Below are 19,453 nucleotides of genomic sequence, written 5' to 3'. Positions count from 1 at the left end.
CACTGGGATTAATAAATATGACCTAACTTAAGAACTTCGACCGAAAAGTTTGCAAAAGTTCAGTGGAAAACTGGTGGTGTTTTGCTAAAAATAAGCTTGCACCTGGGCTTTAATCTCCCAGTAGGTTTAATATCGTAAGCGTATCAGAAACAGAGTGGTTTTAACCGATGTCTATCCTTCTTGTTGTGGCTCTCAAAACAGGATAGAAAAATGATGCTAGCTCTGTAGAACAGAAAGTAAGCCTAGGCCAAACGAAATGGACTCTAATAGATCTGTGGCTATTTAACGAAATGTTTGCGCAACGAATAAGCTGAAGTGAATTTCCGAGGTCTAAGGACACTCCACAGATTCATATTGATTTCACTTACAGATCCACCGCTATTGAATAAAGAAGGTCGGTCTATCCCATCAAGGTGTGAAGCGACCTACACCGTTAATGTGGGTGTATATGAGTTTGTCGGGGTTAGGGTTAAATAGGACGTCTAACGTAGCAACAACATTTTGAACTAGTTTTACAGTAGCAAGGCCAAGAATCATGTTTTCAATCAAGTCGGGATCAGCAGTAAACGAGAGATCGACGATCTTGCCGGAACAGCGTCTATGGAATTTTATCAGCCGAGTAAGAATATTTTGAAAGCATAAATTTATCAGTGAGTTTTTCCAGTCGCAGACCCAGAAGACACAAAACTGTACCATATGATCTGGGGAAATGAAAATCACCCGCTAGTATGCTTATAAATAAATATCATAAGGAAAGTCAAGGCTGGGGTAGGGGGTGTGTGCTATCCGTGTGCGCTTCGGAGTTTTCAGTGTTAGTGGAGTATGTAACGCAAGGCTTGGTCTCGTTCTAGAAAATGTCAATGTGTTTGCTAGACATACTATGTTCTATATCGAGTGCGTAAAGGTGATGTTTGTTTGGTATACAAACGGCACACAAACGGCACTACTTCGAAAAAAAAGTCCAACGCGAAACACATAAAAATACTATTTTTAGATAATTCTATATTTTCATACAGTACAAGTTAATACCTATGGGCTTTAAAAAATTTGAGCTTTTTTTTGCTGTGGCAACATTATACTGGCTTAAAGTGGCTTCGCGATGGGATGGTTTTTTAAAAAAAGAAACACCGGAATGAAGATAGATTGGATCCTAGCAGTGTCGTACGTTACTGTAATTTACCTGCTCTCATTCAGTACTGCTTACCCGTTGTCTGTTTTTTGAAGGTCGGGGCATGGCTGTGATCACATGTATGTTTTTTTCTAAACTTATCTAACAGATCGACCAAGAAGTTGGTTTGGATGTTTTACTAAGACACAACTGCGGACAAGCGTCGGTACGTGCGATTCCTTTTAATTAAACAAACAACTATTGTGATTTTTTTTTATTTGTAAATATTGAAACCCTTCCAGTGTACAGAAAAGCGTTTATCAGTTACGGTCAAAATGATTTGCCACATTCGTTCTCTTTGTGGGTGCATATCGTACAGGTCTTGTACGAGTCTTTTGAGGCCGTATAGAGAGGTTGCTTATTGATTTTAACATTATGTGGTTTAGCGGGTATGGGCATCTGAAATGCCTATTTGCAGCGCACATACAGAATCACACAGCGCACAGTCAGCTTCCGTTCGTGATAAACCAGCTTGTAGCAATAATTTTTATAGTATTCTATCAATCGCTTATCTTGTGTGTCAGTAATTTCTAACCGAAAACATTCAGTTGTTCAGATCTGACAGCAGACTTGCGTTTCAATGAGAATGAGAATCATTTACATTAACATCTATATATTACCTAGCAAAACAAATCGTCGATGAAAGCTTTTATCTGAAAAAGATCGAAGACACAAGGGCTAGGTCTCCTAGTCACAGTCTAGTCTGTGGAATGATCAAGAACAATAGAATAGCCAACAAAACGCTCCCTTCATTTTAAAGGCCCTTAAGGCTCGTTACGTCGGGATGCTACGCGGGACTTACTTACTCGTGAAGCCTTTTTTTAGTGGGTTGAGGAAAATTTTTAAATTGTGAGTCTAACTTCTCTGTAGACGTAGGCGACCAAGCACCGTTTTTTTACAAGAGTATGTTATATATTCGTGCCTTAGTTTCAACCGTATCCTTTTTACCTACTTACTTCTAGACATAAATATAGAATTAGACGTATATTCTTGTGTATTGGCGCGCATCGATAATGGCTGAGCATCTGAGTACAACTCAGCCTATTTTTGTAACTAGTTGTCTAGTTTTAGCAAGTGGCGCTAGTAATTAAGTTATTCAGCAAGAAACTCAGCTACACTGAGCCGTATTAACTCCGGTGAAGTTTGAATAAATGTAATTTTAAATAACTAAAAACGTTGTGTGTACCCCGGGCATAGAGATGCGACGCATATAAACATTAACAAACTTAGTTAGTTGAAAAACATCTGACATAACACTTCCTTATTACACTATTAAAACATTATATCGTATTATCGTACTGCGGTAACCTAATATACGATATTGCACTATAGAAATATTTGTTGTTTTCCACAGATTTTTTCGTTACAACCGTTTTAGCGCTTGCTTGAAAATATCGCATATTGTGAATAGTTGAGATGTGATGGCCGGGAATTTAACATAAAATATTGTAAGGCTACGCTGGTAAGAGCTTGAACTCGTATTTTTGCAGGCAAGAGTATACTGTGTTGAAGTTATCATTAAAAAAAATAGTAATTCATAATTGAGTTTGGGCAAACACAATGGAGACTCAATATTGAGATTCGATACTGCTCTGCTGAAGAATGAAGTCTTTACATACAGCGGTAAGCGTTTAGCTATGTTTGACAAAGTTGACTATACCTAGAGTATGTTTTTGTCGAGCTACCGCTTGCGTCCTCTTTCCGGTTTTTTTTTTCTTCAGTTTTTCAAGCTTGGTCAGAGCAGCTGTAACCGCTTACAGATAATAACGAGTATTAACGATTATTGTTCCGGAATTGTATAATTTCGGAATCGTTGGCATACTGAGACTCAGACAGTCGGTGTTGAGTTAGGATAGGTTTTTTTTCTAGTGATTCGAATAAGTCACTCTGACTGATTTGGAAGTGTATCGTGATATGCTGGGAAACAAGTTGCCGCACTGAAAACCATTTTTCCGCTTTGCCTCATTTATACTTTATGTGGGCGCTCTTTTTATTCTATTGCTTTTCTATAACCGTATTGTATTATGAGTGTAATTTCAACTAAAAATTATCTTCAAAAACTAATGTTCCAAGTGTATGTTCAACACCCCCTGTACTATGCGTTTTTTCGGGGCTAGAACGAAACAGCCTGAGACATTTGCTTTATACATGGTAACGATGCTATCGCTAAAAGAAATGTTCATGTGTGATTTGACAAGTTTGAAGATGGTATCTAGGATCTAGAGGATGCCTTACGCTCTGGGCGACCGTTTAAATTTGCTAACAACCTTTCGATGGCGCTTTTGCTGACAAGCAACCCGGCAATTGGTCGAAACATGGGCTACAGTTATGCGACTGTCGTTAACGACCTGAAAGATAAAAACTTGGGTATTCAATGGGCTTCTTGAACCTTTTAAATATTTTTTCGGGTATCGAGTGTCTTGTGACCACAATAATCGATTTTTACACAGAATTCCCACCGGTGATGAGAGGTAATGTCTGTAAGTAAGGATAGATTAGTCGTCATCCGAGAAAAGTTTGGCCAAGTGTCTGATGAAACTGATTCACTAGGAATTACTTCCTACAATCCAAGCAGTTGATTGGCACGTCTAACTCAGTTGCATCGACTCAACTTGGTCGTTCAACGAAAACGAAGCGATTCGAGGTCAGGTCATCCGACTTTCTGACATCGTGATGCCACGTACGGCGAACGTTGTCATGCTGCCTTTCGAACAGGTTTTACTGAACGATCTTTCGTGTCTCTACCTTTGACACGAATCAATAACTCGAAACGTGGTTGAAAGCTTCTCTAAGACAAAACCTATTAGCTTCTAGCGAAACAGCGTATATCATTTAGTGGAAAGATGCGAGAAAATCGTGAATGGACTGCGGATAGATAACATGATAACGTATTGTGCTGTGAATAAAAAATGGTCTAGGTTCTAATCAGTAAAAAGCGCGGAAACTTCGTTTCAAATCTGATATATTGAGTATGTGTGAGGAATGCTTTTTTTTTTTTGTTCGAACCCATGGAATGAACTAAGGTCAGAAAAAATCAAGATGCTTATTTTGTGTGTCCGCTTTAAAATCACCGACCTTCATCCTTTACCTAATAATCTTTTTTCTGTATCACGAGCGTCACTACGATTTTGCAATGCATCTTGGTTCATATTTGATCGTACGCTATTATGACAGGTTAACCCTGACGGCGGCATCACGGAAATCTATGTGAGCGTTGTGCTGCCTATATAATTTCCCTTTTGTGTTCCCTCGGTAGATGAAATTACAGATAGAACTAGAGAGCTCGATGTCAAATCATCGGAGGGGGGCGTGGAGCCGACTCCGGGTTAGCGGAAAAGCCGTCAGATTTTATTCTGACATTGCGACCGGAGTCCTTCATTTTTTCTTAGCCAATCGTTTGTGACTTCGCGTCTATTTACTTGTTGGTGCGCCCCTGTCATTTCTTCGCTCCTTTTTTACCTCCTCGTGTTATTTTATTGTGCTGCTTTAACGCATTCAATTTTTTCTCTTTTGCTCGTTCAGATAGGCATTGCTACCAACAATTTCTGTCACTTGCTGTTCGTCCCTTCTTCCAGCTGTCTTCCTTAGCTAAAAGCGAACCCTTCGATGGCATGTGATCCGTCCTCCGAGAATTCTGATTGAGTATTGCATAACAGTACGAACCTTTCTTATGTTAGGCGTAGTTTTCGTTATCACGATGTTGATTTCGGAAGTGACAACAAATTGGGGCTTAAAGCGCTCAACCCATTTTTCATTGCGACGCATTCGAGCTGACTTCGTTTTATCGCCAGAAATTAAATTACTAACGTGAAGACGAGTATTTTTTTTATTCATCCACACATACACATACGCGCTCATGCACACATAACATGAAAATATACATCCACGAGACACCTAACGAAAACTTCCAACTTTTCTCACTTTTTTAATATGGCTTTTTTTTCTCTACCTTTCTCGTTCCTACGTCTCTTTCTGTCCTTTCTTTCATAAATTAAGACGATAAAGTGATTTCTCTGTTGCTGTTCTCGCCTTCTCGTTCTTGACGTCCCTGGCACAGAAATACAGAGGACTTGTTTCAAGAAACGCCCCTTATCAGCCAGAAGAAATCGAGATCGTTTAGCAGGCCGGCGGGCGCACGCCTGAGGGTGATGAACGCACTGAAAATAAGAAATATAGAAACAAGTCAAGAAAAGACTAACGGAAAGTTCGTCGTGTCATCTACCAAACAAAGGAAGATGCGTTTGACTGATGACGATGCTACGTTTCTAGCAACGATGAGACTCTAACCAATTTCGGGGTTACTTGCTAAAGGAGAAGAAACCGTTTTTTTTTGGGTACGTTTGAGTTCCTCGGGACTTTTTCGGGTTTCGGTCAGCGTTTTACACCTGAGCTTCCTTCTTCACTAAGAAAGACAAGTCTTAACAGCTCGTTGTCTGCGTCGAGCTCTTTAATTGAAGCGTTCGCCACGTTCGATGTGAAGGACCGTCACGACTTCGCCATTCTCACTTTCAGCAAGATTCAATGCGACCTGGAGTAAGGCCAACGCAGACGGTGGACACCCTATGTAGAGTGACTGAAGTTCTCTATCACTTTGCTTTCTGTGTTGGTTAAGTCCCTCCTTGCTAGGCTTCGACCCCTTAATTTCGCCAGCAGGAAGGTCGGGAGGTTTTTGAGTATCGCACATATAGTCGCTGAGGGATCGTGTCCAGGAAACAGACCATTACGCCGTTTCTGGTATATTGATGAACACGTAACTCCAAAAAGACATCAGCCGCTTGGAAAAGCTTAGCGCGAAATAAACGAGTTCTTGAAGGACGGGGGATAACAAGTAAATCCATAGCACAAAACCAACGATTTTGTTTGTTATACGGTGCGCTCTCGTGCAGTGAGGAAGGAACGGGTATTCTACTCATGTATGTTGTTTGCGCATTCCTTTGAACACCTTGTACATACTTCATTGATGTTTAAAGTATGCCGATTATTCTTAAACGCTATTCGGCGTTCAGTAGGAGAAAGTCTGTGAATAGTGAATAATAGGATACCTGTAAATATAGCAGATGACTGTGTTTGATTTAAAAGCGAACTTAAATAGCCTTAATTTGGCTCAAAAGATGGAAGGGAAATATGACGAGTCGATATTCGAAAACTTGTCGCTCTTCCGTTTGTAATGTCTTCGATGGTATTACGCTCGACAAAACCCACTCCAGATATTTTAGGGAAGTTCTCCTAGCTAACGCTAAGGGCGTTTTAGCCGACTTTCATCCAAAAGTGTACAACGCTATACGATTCATAAATTTCTTCATGCTCTGCGTTATCTGTAAGTACATTTCCAGAATATAACTTAGCCGCAGGACTTCAAGACAGCAATGTAGGATAGATCCTTTTCTAGATTAATGGCCAGATGATAGTATTGTTCAGAGCAGCAGAGAACGCGTAATTTAAATATTTACATATGTGACATAGTTGCGCCTTCATGGACGCATGAGTTTAGCGGGCCGTGAAATCTACAACAGATAAAGCGGTGCCTCCTTCTGGTGGCCGATTCAATGGTGGAATCGCAGATTGGAGTCTAAGAGTCTGTTTACATTTCGAATGAAGTAAGTGGGATGATAGGTTATAAAAATTATAGCTGCGCCATTCGGATTGTTTGAGCACTAGGCGAACGCAGATCACCAATGCATTTGGCTGAAGTTATTGAACTTCATAGAGTAAGTCACTATATTGGTTTTAAGAATTCGTCTAATGGACTGCATAAGTTACGAAGCAATAAATACGATATCATTACTCTGCTATTTAGGCCTGTGCAGTCCAGATTGGTGTAAGATGCTATATAAATAACTATAGTTGAAACTGCACTAGGCAAAAATAGTTCAAGATCACAAAGGCCAAATGTTGTGAATGTATCTCTGCTTTGGTTAAACTTAAATCGCTGCGGGTGCATGATGCGACGCAGATGAATCTAAATAGAGCACCAATGTAGTAGCATAAGCTACTAAAACACTAGTTCTATCTATAAAATCTAGGTAAAAATAGTCACATGAGAGATAAAGATAATAGAAAATAATGTCGATGTTGCCAACTTTCAGCATTTCTGTCCATAACATCGCTCGCGTCGTCTTTAAAACACCGATCCCTGACGAAGCAGTGTTCCTTCGTTCGTTCAACAAAATGTACCCTTCTGCTACCACCGAACTAATCCATTGTTCATATTGTCACCTATTGGGAATAATCTATCGCCAAAGTTTATAAAGCTGAAATTTTCATCTGTGTCAAAATTCATCTTACACAAAACTATACGACAAAGGATTAAACCATTGATAGTAAATTGTTACCCTGTTGCTATAATCTATGTTTGTTTTTGGGGGGTATCTGTAATAGATGGAAATTTTTGAGCCGATGCAAATGTAAGAAAATGTTCGACGATAATACAATCTGTAAAACGTTCATGGATTCGAAGAAAGTTAGCATTAACTAGATGTAAAGAAGCTACGATTATGACGCGTTGCAAAACACGATAAGGAACGGCAATAAAATATCGAGAACTTGAACTAAATTATCAACAGAAAGTGAACATTTGAAATCGATTTATTAACACCAAAAAAAAAAAATAATATATTGGTATAGACATTTTTATTTGTTCGCTAGTCTTTTGTTTCATACGAGGTGGTTCTAGATGCATTTCCGTTGCTCTCACATGTATATACCGAAACTTGAATAAACTGTACGTACATCTATACGTGTACCATGTATGATGTATACCGTGCGAACATCTGCCAAACTACTGGCATAAAGATTTGCGCAATGGCATCTACGGCACCAGCCATCAGTAACAGCTCAATATTGGGTTAAATGTTATTGAAAAACACAGCACTGTATATAGGCAGCGTACGAGAGGCTTAATTCTGTGCTCTGTTCGGTAAAGGACTTTCAAACGTGTTGGCGCCAATGTTAGGACCTTAAGCCTGAAAGCGGGACAGCCATGGAATATATTTATGAAAGGAAAACGTGGGAGATGGCGCCACAGAGAGGTAATAAAAGAGGGGCGGGTTTATTCTCTCACTATCGGAAGACCCTGTAAAAAGTTATTTCCTTTCGAGTCATAAAAATTAAATGTCTAGAAAGATTTCAGACCGTTCACATCTGTCCCGGACATATAAAGCCGGTAGGCAGATGAGTTTCTAACTGCCGTCAGCTGACTCGAAGAGCTAGTGAGTTCATAGGGGTGCCCAAATCAGGTCGGGTTGAGTTAACTGACGTTAACCCAACCTAAGTTCTAAGGAGTCTTTCTAATAGCAAAGCATCTGTCACCCGCGGCTTTTTCATGTCTACCGACTTCTGAGTGTAGATGAAATAGAAGAAAAACTTTCGCCTTATAAGTAACCAAACACGGTTTCTAGCACAGTAGCGAGCTGATTATTGTACAGTCATATGTAAGGTGTCTACGCTATCCAGTTCTGTTGCTGGGAAGAGAATCCTACTTGTTACCCCATCGTAGATGTTGCGAATCACACCCTTTGTAACTCAAATACCGTAGGCTATTCTGCTTAGGTAGTACGTAGTTTGGTCGGTCACCCGTTGAGTCAGTCCTGTCATATCTATAATAACCTCTTATTAGAAGAGAAAGAATACTTGTCATGCAACAAATCAAGGATGACCTTGTTTTGTTTTGTTTCCTGCACACACTCGAGTCGTTCAACTTCGCCGGAACAATAGAAAGACATAATCAGTCACGATGAAACACAGCGGTGACAGGAAAAATGAACTTTCGGTTTCTCAAATACAGGGACATTTTGGTTCGATAGCTTGTGGAGCATGCATTGAGCAAGAGCGTCAAGTGTAAACGGGTATATAAGAAAGCTCGGCAGACATGACTGGTAATAAAAATGACGCCTTTGGACGTTGGACGCAATGCAATTGTTGATTTTTCGCTAAAAACGCCTAAGAGAAATAAAAGAAAAGCATACGCATCTGCATGCGGCTCGACCAAAATCTAAATAAAGGGAGCGAACTTATAGAGAAGCAATCGAATTGCGAAACCCTTACACTCGCTTATTATGGATACGTTTAATAGGATTAGTTTTGCTCAGCTTTATAGGACTTTGTATAATGTAACATACACAATCCAATATAGAAGAAATATCCCTTCGGAATTGGCCGGGTTATGTAACCAATTAAGGAATAAATATGCCAAAATCATCTGAACTAACACGATGAATTATTACTGGAGTATAGTGACGGAGGCTGGTACTATCCATTTTTACCATGTACTGTATAAATTTTTTTTAACGCTGTCGTTGAAAATAATTGGTATCGCGTAAGAGAGAAAAACGTTACGTTAATGCACTTGTTTAGGTGAAAAAGCCCTACTACCTGAGGTTTTATGAGGCAGAAAGGGATTATATGGGCCGCTAATGATTCTAAGCAAAGAAGGCAACCATTCAAAAAAGCTAGGAAAAGAATTCCTATTTGCGTTAAAAGGACTGTGATTTTGTGATAAGATATTTCCAAGTTAGGCTGGTCAAAGGTTACGGTTCGTTTACCATGGCCTCACTTCAAAGCTCTGCTCAAAAGCATGTTTTGAGTAGTCCAAATACTATCACGTCTATAGGTTGTATTTTGCTTGAAAAGTTGGAAGGAACGCAATAATGTATGTACCGTTCTTCAAAACCAATTCAGCCGCTCTGAGGGCTGTCTAGATATTGTTTTTCAAAATGGCATGGTCTAGAATCGTTCTGAGTTTCTTGCTAGCTTTGGTTACCGCGGCGACTAAATTTAACAAATTTATTGCCTCGCCGGTTTAAATTTCAGCAGTACTAAAAAAAAAGATTACCAGAAATTAATAATCAGGAAAATCTACGCCAACAAAGCCTACTCCAATTATATTTCTAATAGGGACAGGCCCGCGGTGCTGTACCTAAAAAAAAGAAAGACTGATCTTAAGGGCTCCATTTCATAATATATATATATATATATATCAACTAGAAGTGCAAAAAAAAACAAGCTAAAGAGACTATTGTTTATGCGTGATTTTAGATTTACTGATCGATGGTCGTGATTATACGTAGTGTTGTGCGGTACTGTTTCGTCCAAATGATGTGTTATTTCATAATAATAATAATGTCGTCACTTTTGTTGAGCTTAGTCGTGTTGTTGATGCACTTGTTTTTTTTTTTATTTCTTATAAACTAGCATCGATGTAAGCAAATCGTTTAGGTTCCAAATGCAGCCCCAATTCTCACACTCGTCTTAGCATAGTGATCTACTACTATCACTCGATTTAATGATTTCTATATCTTTAGTTTATGTTTAAAAATGATTATTTTACTTTCTGATCCTTTTTCAAGCGTTCGATGAAATACAAAAGCAAAACATTGTCTCTTCCATATAGCCTCTTGATACCTGGCCGAAAACAACGCCAGTCGCATATAAAGTATAACTCATATGCGTTTCATGAACGTTTGCTTGTAGTATAATTTTAAATCAACGTTTCGTTACTATAAAAATGTTCCCGTTTATGAAATAAATCGAAATACGTTAAGATACAATTGTACTGGGTAAACTTGCTAATATAAAAGTATTAAAGATGTCTACCACGAAAGCATAGGGTCAAAAATGTGACAACGCTTATTGCAATAGAACGAATGAACGAACGCTAGTTCACAAGTTTCTAGTGGAAGACTTACTCCAACACGAGTGCACTGGTCATCGGCTGATAGCTTCGTTGAATACAAAAGCAAATATTTAGTAAACGGAGGTGGAAATGGTATCAGGTGCTTAGCATAGAGCTTTGTATTGCCGTATTTACTAAACTCGGTACGTGTGTGCCTTTTCGCAACATAAACCGCTGCGGGCGAAAGGCTTTGCAGTGGCATCTACTTGGGCAGCTTGAGGCCCACTGATCTTTGGGCCGAGAGCAATACAAACGATAATAATAATAGTCTGGGCATTTATTGTTTAGGTCAAGGGACCAACGATGGAACTCCTAAATTCAACACCATAGCGGCGAATGACTAAACAATGGCAAAAAAAAAATTGATATTATGATCACTCAATGAAGTTTATACTGGGCTTAAACAGTAAGCGAATTATTTAAAGCGTCTAATATAATGGCTAGAAAACACCCAGTGTTGTTTAGGGGGCACACAGTGCCAGAGCACAACGTTGACAAAATACTCATTCGTGCTCTGTGTACTTACCTGTAGGTATGCAAGATTATTGAAGGCTTCGTTAAAATGTTTCGCTTCTGACTTTTCTATGTTCAGTATACTTTTTATTCTTTCTTTTATTATTCTTCTGTGATTTGAGTAGCATATAAAAACAAACCGCCTAATAAATTTCGATTCGTCAAAAAAGAGGTGAGATTAAGATAAATATTCCGCTTACTTGTCGACGGCCTTGTGGCGACTTTTGACGAACCTGAATCCTTGCGGTCTACTTCCGGATACTATATGTGACGTCTGCTTTCTTCTTTTTTATCTCTATAATAGCGTCATCACAAAAAGTATTTCCTTCTTGCGCAGCTTGATGAAAGGAAACGTTCCAATTGATTCATTGATTGCTAATACCGAACGTGTATCATAGGGCAAGTAGCCGCTGTAAAGTAGAAGCAGCAAACGCACCTAAAATGCAAAAACGATAAAGCAAGATTTCAACCAGCTGACCTATGTACGTGGTCTGCAGAAACAGGGGTATCAGTGAAGAGGCTGTAGCCTTAGCTCAGAACGACGCTCACCATAATGAACACATTATTTTGAGGATTGGCCTTACCATTAGATTAATCACAAGCCTGAAAGTTCATCACTTCATATTTCCAATAATCTAATGGGATTTCCCTAAATAGCTATAGAGCCTACGAAAAAAAGGCAGGCTCCAATAGGCTGAGAAGAACTAAAATTTGCTGTCCTACGCGAGAATCATTCCTGAATTTTGCCTGCAGGCGACCAGAGTCACATCGAATATGAAAAGATTCTACATACGGCGTTGCGTACCGAAAAACGGTAGAGAGAACCAATTCTAGGACAGATATCTGTGAATGATAAAGGCCATAACAGCTCTACTTCTAACAGGGTAAATAGCACACGCGGAATTAAAATTAGACTAGCGTAAATGTTGTTTCATTTGGCCTGATCCAATGAAAGCGTATCTAGTATTAATTAATATAGTGGCCAACTCTGGTGCTGGTGGTGATATTTATCTTTGGTGTACATCTATCACATCCGCTAGCGGGATGCATGAAATCTGTCATACCTAATGGTTTCAAGTATGGAATAATAGGTGCGCACCGACGCAGCCGTTCTTTTAATGACCTTCAGAGTTGCCCTTGAGCTCTATAACTGGATAGGTCTTTTACGCTAGCTAGAGCCGGACGATTGCTTATCGATGATCCTCCCATCTTGCCGGTCGACACCCGGCCCAGACGACTACTTCTTATTTACTTCGTTCCAATCGAAATTTCTAAAAGCTGAGCAAAATCGTCAGTGCCTATTCTAAGCATCTGAGGTAGCAAAGTTTTCGGTTTTTTTTTTGAGAGCGAGAACGCAGGTGTTCTCACACATCTTGCTTTTATCGTTTTTTTTTTTTTGCCTAAGTCTGTACATAAACAGAATCAAGACGTTCTTTTAACGAAATAAGTATTTTTGGATGTACGAAAAACGTAATGAGATCTCAATAGGGTTCAGGGTGTGAAGTTAACTAATTTAGTGTATTTCGACATTGCGAAAATTGGAAGTCCTTCGATTAGCCTAAGGAAGCGTCTAGATCTTCAATGGAGTGGTTAACGGTGACTGTTTTGTCAATAGAGAACTTAATGCTAAACTGCTAAAATGCTCGACTGTGTCGTCAATAACTGTTCAATTCTTGTCGTCCACAACTAAGACTCGTTCACTTCGTAACTCCATAGGCCTTCTGGTAGAACTGAGCAAAACAGCCCATTTGATGTTAGTGAATGTCCTATTCACCACGAATGGTCCCTGGGGCACACGTTCAGGTGTAAGATCAGTTAAATTTAGGAAGCCAGCAGTAAACTAACATCTATTTGTGTAAGATTTTGGAAATTTGCTGAAGGATATTAACGTGTAGCAAAGATTGAATCGTATGGGAAACACGACGTAATGTAATACTCTGATTAGGAAAAATTTTCTTTTCGGAAGACCGCACAAACTAGTATATCATATGAATAGTCCACCAAAAAAGCTACATACGAGTTTTATATAAGTGTTCACGGCACAAACCATGCATTGGTTATATGACCAGAACATATAAATAAAGCGACGGGGCGCCTTTTAACAAAGGTCAAACTTGAAAGCTTAGTTCGGGTAGCACTAATTCGGTTCTCAGTGGAATCAACAAAATGCAGCGCTGTCAAATGTAAGTTACAGTTTTCGACCACTACAGTATATGCAGTGGACAATGGTCATGTAATTTTTTTTTGAAGAGAAATCTCCTTTTGCAGAAGCATTCGTGAAGAAGTTCGTTCATTGGCACACTCTGTCGTATGTCCATTTAGTTGTACTAAACATTTCGATACTCCTGTGGGTCTACATGAATACATAATCTGAGCCAAGGTTCTATTTGTCTGCTTCATTCCAGCCAAACTCTATCAGGTTCGTTCATCCATTACGATGAAGCGGCTTGGATGGCAACAATTAATGCGAGCTACAACTGCCGTCGTTTAGTGTTTGCCACCAGACGAGATGCGTAATGTCACTGCTGCGCTGCCCTCTGCTCATCTTTAGATCAAAAATATTGATTAAACGAAAAATGGAGGACCTTTGCTCAAATCGAAATGAAATAAACCAAGTAACGTAAACTATCGTTCTCAGCAATAATTTGACGAACTAGTGACAAACGGACAGAGAGGCACACGAAATAAAGAAAGGAACGACAATGCTAGTAGTCGACGGCGCCAATACCAATGTCAATGACGTTGCCCTATACCCCAAGAGCTCCCAGAGTGGCCCCCCGTTCCTTTTTATTGTGGACAAACTGAATCCCACATGTATTGAAGAATAGAAAGGGACAGATGCCGCAAGGGCTGCTGCGGAAGCTATAGAAGATCGGCCAAGGCGGGGGCGGCGGCTTAGAATGGTGCTGACCACGCACGATTCGGTAGTGCTTACCGCACATCGCATTTGATAGAGCTGATCATCGAGTTGGCTGCGACGCTAGAAAGACTGCCAGGCTGCAGACTTTTACTGCTACTTCATAACTGATGCAGGGGCGTTTATGTGGGCACTTGATTTATGGGGGAAGCTTATGAAGTATACTACGTACAGAAAGCGCCGTGTCGAAAAGATGGAATAAAAGACTGCTACTGCTTCCTGCTGAGCTAATGAAGGATAAAGTTGAAATCATTCTTTACGCCTTTTTCATGCAAACACAGAACGACCACAGTGGGCGCATGGGTACATCCGCACGGATGCACACTCACACTCACAGACAAACAACAATGGGGGATGAATTATTAAATACCCAAAGACTTTATTTTAGGTTTTAATGTGTGTGTGCGTTCTTATCTGTCTGTGATCGGTTGGCTTCCAGTAGATCGTTTGCTTGAGCAATGGCAAATAACCATTGCCAATAGCAATTTATATATATATATATATATATATATATATAGAATATGTCGGTTCTCTTACATACCGATCACTGTGTGCTGTCATGCAACCGAGAACCCTTTCTAGAAAACCTTTCTACCCTGCATCGAGACAATTTTACTAAGGAAGGTATGATTTTCGTCTTTGCTGGAATGAGCCGCGGCATCTCTAATTATAATAGCTCGACTATGTAATTTAAAATCTAGACCATATTGGTAAATTTTACATATGAACCGCTATGTATACGTACGGCTCTTATCTGAGAAAAAAAACAGCCAAAGCGAAGGGTATTATGTTATGTTTACAAACGATACCTTTTGAATTTCATGGGAAACAACTATCTACTGATGTCGCATCTGCAAAATGTTCCCTTATTTCATGGGGAGACATATAGCTTTCCTTTAAAGAAAATATCAAACGTCGTATGAAAAAATTACAGAAAGCGCTTCAAAGGGCTTCGATAATACCTACGTTTTATACCTATAATAAACCAAACCTTTGACAGTGCCCAGCCACAAGATATTTTCTGTACTACTGCATTTTTATGAGATTAAAAAGGTTATACGTTATGCGTTAAATTTTATGCACCGCTTTTGGTTCTACGGAAGTTTCAGGCATCAGGCATCTCGTTAATACGGAACAAGCTATACTTCGCGTTGGAATATCCAAACATGCAGGACTTGAGCCCAACTCAACTACCGATAGGCTGAAAAGGTTTACGCCCTAATAACTCATATAGAGAGACCAAGAACAGTGCCAAACTCTTATGACAACAAGCTATGATCTGCAATGAGTTATGGAAAACGGATTGACTTCCCGTATTATAATACCACATTCTCAGATGAACTCTTCCTTTATATCCCGGTTGGCTACCGCTATCTGGTTGCTGGGGTTCGTAGCTTTTCTTTTGTCTGTTCCGAATACTCGAGATTTGGTCAAATACGCACGACACCTGTGAAGCTATTATCGAAGTATTAACTAATCATGTAATTACTTGAAATAAATTACTTAGCCTGTACGTAGCTAATTTTTCGTGTACCCACTAAGGATTAACAATGAAGGTCGGTAGTGGCCTTGTCCTTTAGTGCATCAGTTAACTTGTAAGATTTATCCATTCTGTTTGATTCTTCAGCCTTGCATCTTTTACATGAAACAGTAGCCGTGAACGCTAGGAATACGTTTTTCCGCGTTGTAAACCGTAAGTAAGAATTCACCCACATTGGCATGAATAATCAACCACTTTGGAAGATGATCGCTTGAGACTAAACCCTGATTTTTTTTACTTAGCCTTTCCATAAGGTAATATGTGTTTATTAAAGATGAAGAGAAATTACGTTAAGAAGAATCAATGCTCGACCCTAAATGGAATGAATTTCTATAGCATGGCGCACTTCCAATAATCTCGAAGGAAAGTAAATCAATACCGATTACGAGAATTCCAGCTATAACTATATGCCCCTTGCCTAGAATTGTTGATAAAAAAAAAATCGAGCTTTTCGGTATCACGTTGAGCCCTCACTTTCCTTAAATATGGGTTATAGTAAACATCGGCGTTTCATCTGATTAACTTACCTTCCGCAGGTATTTGGTGGTTTGTGGGTCAGCTAGAATGGGTGAAGAAAATTATCCGTGGTTTGTTCAGTCGTCTTGCTTGCTGCTAACGAAAACAGCATTTCTATCTACCTAATACTATATTGCGGTGAAATGCTATTTTCCCGGTTTACTGATCTACCGAAGTGACTACCGTTTGACTGGCAAAACGTAGTGGTTAATGAGAACACGAGATCGAATTTGCGCTAACCTAAATCTTACATCAGTACGTATGTATTAGCATCGCTGAAAACGCCAAGTGTCTTCTGAACCAGTCGTATGACTTTGAGATATAATAGTAGGGGGGGGGGGGTAGGAGAGCTCGGTTGTCGTCGCTTAACTGTTCATTGGTTGTTAGTTTTTTTTCTATATTTCAATTCTAATACCACATGCGAAAAGGATCAATGGAGAGAATCAAGGGGCACACAAAAGCGGTGTCTGTTTGTGGCTGTGGGAAGGCGATGCTGGATGGGGGTAAGCCTAAGGGTTCTCGATGGTAGCAGTGACATATCCTCCTTGTCGATAATGAAATCCAAGTAAAGGGGTATTGCAAGTTCCGCTCCCCTTGAAAAACAAATCGCCTTTTACGAGACTGAAAAAGAAGCAAAAGAGATTAACGTTGATAGTTCGACATGATATGATTGATTGTCTAATGATCTTAAATATGACTTGTAGTGATATAATTCAGTGCCGTTGCACAACTGTTTACTTTGGCCTTATTTGCTATTCAGTCTAATGAATTTGTGATATCGAGCGTTCTTTTCTCGTAATCAGCTTCCTATTTAGAACTGTTTGGTGGTGGGCTTGTAGTCTGTCGGCGATACCATGGAATACATGAATTAGTGTGAGCAGCATCTTTTTTACCGAAATTTTCGAAATAAAAACCACAGAACCATCTTTGCGCCGTTTCTCCCGATAATGCACCTTGATTGTAGACAAATAGAGCTAAGTTAAGCTATAAGGGTAATTATTATATCAGTACATACGCGAAAAAATACAGCATCAGCGATGCTGCACGAGAAGCACTATGCGGGTAGCAATATTGTATAAGCCTCCCTTACAATCTTTAGCGATGATAGAGAGACATTATGATTTGACTTTGGGCGACCATGCACTAAACGAGAAGAGCTAAGATTTACTGCTGGGATAACTACGTATACCGAAAGACCTAGGTAAGATAAACATTCCAGAAAGAACAAACAGTGCGTCATTACTACGGAAATCACTTAACCATTTCCGCTGACTTCACTGATGTCTCCCAAAGAGTGAATACAACCTGAAGTCGAGCACTCTTCGTAATGTTCCTATTCTTTCTCTTCAAAGTGCTCTGCATTTCAAGTAGTCTAGCAGCGAACAACCCTAGGCCATTTTTTTGCTTATGGAGTGAATTTTAATACGCCCGGGAGGAACGCATCTGTGGCAGTGGCTCAACATGCCGTTTCGCATGCGCAATTATTAAGGGGCGCTCTTTCCAAGGACCTTCTTCTTTGTAAGGCGCTAGTAACAAAGCGCGCCTTTCCGCAATCTTGAGTATCTATCACAAGGTGTCTCTTACTTCAATGGTCAACGGTAGCATGGAGCACTTTCAGTTGAAACAGAATTGGGGGATAGTGAATTCTGATTAACATAACCGAAAGAAACGTGCTGAGGTTTATTGTGCCATGTATGAGCTAACAGCGCATTAGTGACGAAAAAATGATCGGAATATTCCATTAACACCTGGCTTTCAACTGGGCTTTGGAAAACATTTTAATCGTGTATGGCAAAAAACGAACTGTAGCTGTCAAATAATGGTCGAAAATTTACACTATTTCTCCCCTTCCCGCTTAATACCTCTTGTGATCTTATATTTACTGTATATTAATTGTGCCAATATAGAGGAAAAAAACATAGTAAACATTAACATCTTGAATTCGCAAAGATAGAAACGCTAGTTTTCCAATAGTTTTGTTCCGAGTGGTGTGAAATGAATATAATATCGGTGTGGTTCTTTGCCGTGCATCATCCGGCATGATGCACGCCAAAGAAATAGACAGGTTCTCAGACGCCAATGTTCTGTTAAAATTCACTTGCAGAAGGATATTTTTACATATTTTCTACGGAATTGTACGCTGTGAGCGTCAGGAAGGCCGCAGAATGGACGGACGCGTTCATGTACCTACATGAACATTTTGCATTATAATTTTATCACAAGACCGCCTATGAGAATAGCTTGAGCGAGGCAAAGGAAAATGCTATTGTGATGCTCAGGAAGGCGTTATTATATCTAAAACATACTTTCTGACTGCTTTCATTGTTTGCAATTAGATTTAATCTATGAGACGACTCAGCACCTTCTCTTCGTTTTCATCGAGCATCAACTATAGAACACCCGTACGAGAAAGTGACGATAATACGAACGGCTACGCGAACGTAACCCAAGCGATGCAAGCCCAATTTCTTGTATAGCTACCTTATATTTTATATATAATCGATGGAACCATTTCATCTGTGAAAGTCATCCAGGTAGCGTTAGAAGATTTTCCTCAGACAATTTTTTCTGCTGAGAACTAAATGTATAACTCGTTATCGACCAAATATTCCAGAGCAAATATTCATCTATCGATAGCCTTCGAATAATTATTTTAAAGGTAGATATATGTACTAAGCCAATTGTAAAGTACTTTCAGTAATTGCCAATTCATTTTCCTCGTACATTGTATTTAATCGTTTAATTTAAGGTTTGATAAATTTCTTTGTATAATGTACCGAAACTCTTTAATAGCAGTTTATGTGTTCTCAGATTATGCCCGCACGGGACTGCATATCCAACAATGTTTAAATAAAATAAAATGGATGCAATATAAGTCAGCAAACATCAACGACTATATGCGAATCCTGCCAGTAGGCAAAAAATCATCTGACCACGGAATAGAAAAATAATTTTTTTCAACCGCTTTTGGGGCAAGAAAGGCTAGTTAGATACCGGATAAGCCTTAACATAAATGTTTTATAGGCGCACAGCGAAGCAAGAACCGTGAGTTGACTTAGGTCCAAAAAGAAATGGTACTATGAAGAGGTAAGGACATATACAACGTAACCTTGTTATATGCCGAAATTC

At 39.5% G+C, this 19,453-nt stretch overlaps 1 long non-coding RNA gene across 1 annotated transcript; it reads left to right on the top strand.

Moving 5' to 3' along the window:
• Nucleotides 1–5,933: 5,933 nt before the first annotated feature.
• LOC147758448 (uncharacterized) lies at nucleotides 5,934–19,148 on the top strand. Its single transcript, XR_015318812.1, has 5 exons — nucleotides 5,934–6,876; nucleotides 7,255–9,815; nucleotides 13,757–15,654; nucleotides 15,896–15,961; nucleotides 18,661–19,148. It is a non-coding gene; the product is annotated as an uncharacterized LOC147758448 (long non-coding RNA).
• The last annotated feature ends 305 nt before the right edge of the window (nucleotides 19,149–19,453 follow it).

The sequence above is a fragment of the Varroa destructor genome, unplaced genomic scaffold, assembly GCF_002443255.2.
Source record: "Varroa destructor unplaced genomic scaffold, Vdes_3.0 BEIS01000001.1, whole genome shotgun sequence".
In the NCBI taxonomy this organism is placed as follows: Eukaryota; Metazoa; Arthropoda; class Arachnida; order Mesostigmata; family Varroidae; genus Varroa; species Varroa destructor.
Note: the sequence above shows the minus strand (reverse complement) of the source record. Positions and strands in the feature narration are given on the sequence as shown.